This window comes from Pecten maximus, unplaced genomic scaffold, assembly GCF_902652985.1.
Source record: "Pecten maximus unplaced genomic scaffold, xPecMax1.1, whole genome shotgun sequence".
Classification (NCBI taxonomy): Eukaryota; Metazoa; Mollusca; class Bivalvia; order Pectinida; family Pectinidae; genus Pecten; species Pecten maximus.
The window spans coordinates 1-6,170 of NW_022981236.1; the positions used below are offsets into that span (position 1 = coordinate 1).

Genomic DNA, 6,170 nt, shown 5'->3' on the forward strand with positions numbered 1-6,170 from the left:
CCGGGGTTTTTGGGGTTTTCCTGATACGATATGAGTGACATGTTCGATGATTGTTATGTTTAGTAGTTCTGTTGCCATCATCATACTTCGTATTTTCAGAAATGTGACGCAACTAAGATTTTGCCTAGATCTATGTGGCGGGCGTCGTCGATGAATCGGAAGACGAGGGCATTTGGTTTTCTCCTTAAACTTTTCCAGAGTCTCCAAGAAACTGTATTAACGATTTGGAGTTTGAATGACAGTTTCCATTATTTGGTTTGGTTTATTTTGTTTAACGTCCTATTAACAGCTAAGGTAATTTAAGGACGGCCTCCCGTGCGTGCGACATGCATGCGTGTGGTGAGTGCGTATGTGTGTTTTGGGAGGGTGCGGTATGTTCGTGTTAAGTCTCCTTGTGATAGGCCGGAACTTTTGCCGATTTATAGTGCTACCTCACTGAAGCATACTGCCGAAGACACCCAGCAGGACACCCCACCCGGTCACATTATACTGACAACGGGCGAACAAGTCGTCCCACTCCAAATATGCTGAGCGCTAAGCAGGAGTAGCAATTATGTCGGCATTCCTTGTTCATTCAGAAAATCATCTCATCATGTAACTTACATTATGTATATAAGTATATTCATACACATTAATTCCATGCAATGTTATAATTTGGGTAGTTTAATTTTGTTTAATGTACAGATAAGTTCATTCACATGTCCGTACGGCCTAACTGTATGTTCTCCCTGCAGGTAGGGCGTAAGAATTGTACCTGCTGCCATCATTGCATGATCGTAAGTGACTAAATTTGGGATCTCATATTTTCTCTTCTTTCTAAACAACTTTCATTTCCCTAATGTCTCCTTTGACAATACCTCATTTTTGGTCTTTAGTTGAGCGTTCGCCGCTGTGATGAAGGTTTTGGGTCCTCTCCCATGGTTGTGACATACTATTGTCTTTTAAAAATGGTAGTTTCTACTTCTGCTTACCGCTCAGCATATTAGGGGATGGACGACTGGTTCGCCCGTTGATAGTATAATGTGACCGGGTGGGTTGACTGACCTACTAGGCATCTTCGGCAGTATGCTTCAGTGAGATAGCACTAGAAAGTCGACAGCAGTTTCGCGCTATCACAAGGAAACAAACAACCATACTGCAGCCTTCCAAAAACACGCACATGAATCTCGCCCACTGGGGAAGCCGTCCTTAAATGACTTTAGTTACAGAAGCATAGGTTTGGTTAGTTTTGACGATGGAATGACACTTTTAAAAATGCATGCCACTGAATTACCATTTGTGTGAGAAAATCATGCAGATTTATTTCTTACATATAGTTTCTATAGAAAATACTCTCCCCTGCTTTTATAAGAAGTAGGAATATTTTTATACAAAAGTGCAAATTAACTAAAAAATTATTGTATGCAAGTTCATTCACAAGTTTTGTATTTATATCAATTTTGTATATCTATGTTTGAATAAAATATTCATTTATTTTATTTTTATGTATGTATTTCAAAAAATCTGCATATTGATTTTGTGTTTTTACAACTCCTTGTGTATATCTATTTCTGAACACATGTGACAGCGTTTCAACTCTCCGACTAAGAAAATAAACGTACATTTGCAGTGAGTAGGGATGGTCTATGCTTTGTGTTGAAGCCAAATGCTAGTCATTTCCAATAGTCCATGCTTTTTACACTCCCACATAGTGATACATGGTATTGGTCATAACTTCCAACTGAACCAATCTATTAACATGTCCAACACAGCTATGTTAATAACGTATGCGTTTTTCATCACGCTTCTACCGTGTTTTTGACACACGAGTGTCCAGTTTAACTCAGGACACAGAGCGTCTGGTATTTGCAATTAAATTTGATTTTTCGGAATTCGAAACAGCACATATCTTTCATTATATATGTCTCGAGACCACGAAGCGCGTGCATATGTTGGTTGCATGCACGCGCGATAGTTTTCTGTAAGTAACGATAGATCCTTACTGCTCACTGCTCTTAAGAAGGTAGCGTGGCCGAGCGGTCTAAGGCGCTGGTTTAAGGCACCAGTCTCTTCGGAGGCGTGGGTTCGAATCCCACCGCTGCCAGATCATTTTTATTTGCTTCATGAATCTAATAATATTGATAACCATTATGTACTTTTATACCATAATTTGATTTCGTGTTTTTTGTTTTTTTTGTTTTTTTTTACTTTTGTTCATTTCAAAGTAAATACCCGAACGTCTCCAATAGAATGTGTATACTACATCTTGCTCATAAATAAAAATACACTCTCGTAGCATTAAAGTATATAGATTTAGTTTGGGGTAGTTCATTTCAGAACGGTCTCTCCTGTTCTCTTCCGTGTTCGAGATGCGTGCTTGAGGTGAATGCGTGTGTTTTGGCAAGCTGCAGAACGTTTGTGGTCGTTTCCTTTTGATAGCGCGGAACTGATGTTGAAAGTAGATCAATGTCATTCATTTGAACAAACTTGGCAGACTTTTATCCCAGCATGTTCCTAGCTCTATATGACACTTTCTCTTGGATATTGAGAAGTTGTTTCTCTAGAAATGCCAGGAGGACAGACAGCCGGTAGATGGAAAGGGTTGACTGGTGGGGTGCACATTTTTCTTTCCACGACATGTGAGGTACAATGTGCAGTTTTTATTTTAAAACATATTTCACTTTTATTTCCGTTCATTCCGTCGCTAAAAATACATGCGCATCAGGATCTAATGGTGAATTGTGGGAACAAACACAAATTTACATTAAATTTCATCTCCTATAGCTGGCGAAGATATTTTCACGGAAGGAATTGCGAATTCACCCCGCAAGTACATCTCCATGAGTACGGACGGACGTCGGATCACGGATAAGCTCATTTGCTCTTCAGACAGGTCAGCTAATATCATCTCTTTATTTTCATTCCAACAAGTTTTGGAAAATAACTCACTAGATCAATAGAAGCTTCTGTTATATAACCCCTTATGGTTATTTAGCTCCGAGACCTCCAACAATGCCAGATATCACCATCAAAGAATTTGTTATTATCTTTAAAACAAACATTGTACGAATCCACTAAACAGAATTATTTGAAGGTTTTAGGTTTTTATAATTCTGGAATAAGGTTTACCGTCCTGAAAATACATGTGTTTACTTCGGACCAAATCCTCCTCGGGTAACTTTCATCTTCAACTAAATCTTGTTCTGATCAACACTTGTCTGGAATCGGCGTTTCTCAAGCGCTTGACATCGTTTTGAGAGTAAATACAAGATTTGAGCGATTTTCAATGTTTACATGGGGATTTCCGATTTTGGATCTGTTTGCTATTAAACGAAATAGTTTATTTTGAAAAAGCTGTTTAAGTATAAACTATGAAGGAGTTATATAGAATACGGGTGATGTCTGTCGATTTTATCGTCCTTGTTAGCTTAAAACATATACATGTGCTTGATCTGTTTTTTTTTTTTAAATCAATATTATTTTTCTTTCACCTCAATACTTATCAAAAACACATCAACCATTAAAAAATGAATTTAAAAAAACAATTATTGTGAGGAATATCATTTTAATTTTCCAACATTAAGCTTGCATTGGCTTATAAGCTAATTCAGTGCTGCATGTGAGGCGAAAGGAAATGATTTTAACCCAAGGTCTATGTTCCCAGTACTTGAAGGTGTTTAACATTACATTTATCTAACGATTTCTTCTATCCATGGAAGGTGGTTAAGCAGCCGTCTAGGAACCAGAGTTAACATATGAGAAAATAGAATACGTAAAAATTGGTTACTTCAACTGTTCTATAAAGCGCAGTCTATGGTTTAGTGTTGGTTTTGTATATTGTTTAATGTTGTATATTTCGTTAGTTATAAGTTCTTAACAGCCCATCAGTACTATAAAATGTCATGAGGGCCGAAAAAGTGGCGAGTAAAAATTATGAGAAAAGTGGGCAAAAGACGAAACGGCATCAAACAAACGAAACATGTAAAAATATAAGTTAATATTGGTACACTCATGATTAGTTTAAAATTAAAAAGGTTGCTATGGTTACTTAAATCTTCTAATACAGTACAGCTTAAGATATTTCAAAATTGTTTGTATACCAACAGTCACAAAATGAATTTTAAGACTAGTCATGCTGTTGTAAAATCTCTCTCTTGTAAGTTGTAGATTAATACAATCCGATGTTACATCAACCGAACTTTACTTCTGATAATAGTAAACATTAACCGAACTTTATCTCAGGCTATAGTAAACATCAACCGAACTTTAACCCGGGTAATTTTACTATAACTAAACCTCAACATACTCAAATCAAAGTGTTTGTCAAACAAAACTTCATTTTAACATTAGAACAAAAACATTTATCAATTTAAAAACAAATGATACGGTTTTTTGATTGTGTTACGGTCCGTTCAGTTTATCTAGGGGTAACATATCAATGCCTGATGCACGTACTCAGTCAAGACAGGATATAACAAAAAATCTTTCAAATATTTTATGCAAGGAACGAAGAAAACTTCACACTAATATGGGTAATTCTTGATAGTAAAATGCGGATCACAGACACGACAAAATATTAATCAAGCAATACACCCGATCTGGTACATATATTATATATATTAGATGATATGATAAAATTAAGACAGCTTAATCCACACCATGCATTCAAAAGGTCTATAAAGTGATGTGTATTTATGTAAACTTCTGTAAAACTCACGAAAATGGTCAAACTTAAATGTCTTTCCTTTCTGACGTCTACCCTCTATTGTTTACCTTTCTATACATTTTATGATCCTGCGAGGAAGTTTAACACTTAAAAAAGCAAGACAGACGGACGACAGTATGATGACAATTAACTCAACGCCGACAACGTACGAAGGGAAACAACTCGGGAATGATCTCCAAACGGACGGCTTGCCTTTAAATAGCAGGGTCTGTTTTAACGGCCCGCTATGCATAATCATTATCATTATCTATTTGGTTTGGTTTGGTTTATTTTGTTTAACGTCCTATTAACAGCTAAGGTCATTTAAGGACGGCCTCCCGTGCGTGCGACATGTATGCGTGTGGTGAGTGCGTATGTGTAACACTTAACATGCGCGCCATGTAGAGTTTCCATATATTAGTTTCGAATAGTTTACAATATATCATTTGATGTAAAAACTTGCCTTTCATTATCACCGTCAAATGAGAACTAAACTTTTAGCTGACAATGTACCAGATATACATGTATGATTATTTAAGTAATGATAGAAAATCATTTTCAAAAATTAATTATTAGCATTGATGTCAATTATTTTTTAGTTTGAAACAAATTTTGTTTGCAAACTTCTGTAAGAATTCGCGTAAAATTTGTTTCATACCCCGATGAAACTGAAAAAATTATTGACATCAATGCTTATAATTAACTTTTGAAAATGATTTTCTAATTTAAAACATTTTTCATGTACAATTTTACTGGTTTTAAATGGGATTCTTTTTCTCAAATCAATACGCAACGTCAATTGTCGTATTGTGACGTCACATTTTTCGCGCCATTCTCGGAATTTCTTTCATAGAAGAATGAAAAGAATTTTTCGACCAATCACATTTGAGTATTTACCATGAAAACAAAGAAAAAATAATTATAGATGCATGATTCTACCCCTACTCCCCCCTTTTTATGGTTAGAGTTTTCAAAGAAATGGTAACTGTAAGCAACCCCTAACCCTTTATCACGTTGTAATGGTTGGTGTGGTACAGTGTATTTACAGAATATTCCGCGCTAGCATGTCATATTTTTGTGCAATCAACTATCGTTTTTAAAGATTATACATGCAAGTATAAAAGTTCAGCTTAGTCTTAAATCATCCCAGCAGGTAGGGCATCAGATTAGTACCTACAACTCCCATTGCATGATCGTGAGAGGCGACTAAATTTTGGATATTATCCTTTCTCTTCATAAACATTGTGTACTATTATGCTCTATGGTGCAATCAAGTATTTTGTGTTAAATGGTTATGGATAATTCTTCAAAACAAACAAGAGGCTCATGGGCCTTAACGGTCACCTGATTTTTGAAATATTTCAGTAAATTTGATTGACACTTTTTGGCCTGACCCATCAGTCTAAGGGATCAGCCAGGGCCAACATTTGCATACCATTAAGCAGTCATCCCATGCTGATAATGTTAACAAATTTAGAATGAATTT

General features: G+C 36.0%; 1 non-coding gene across 1 annotated transcript; it reads left to right on the plus strand.

The window, feature by feature from the left end:
• Positions 1–2,001: 2,001 nt before the first annotated feature.
• Positions 2,002–2,083, plus strand: Trnal-aag. Its single transcript has one exon. It is a non-coding gene; the product is annotated as a tRNA-Leu (tRNA).
• Positions 2,084–6,170: the final 4,087 nt, after the last annotated feature.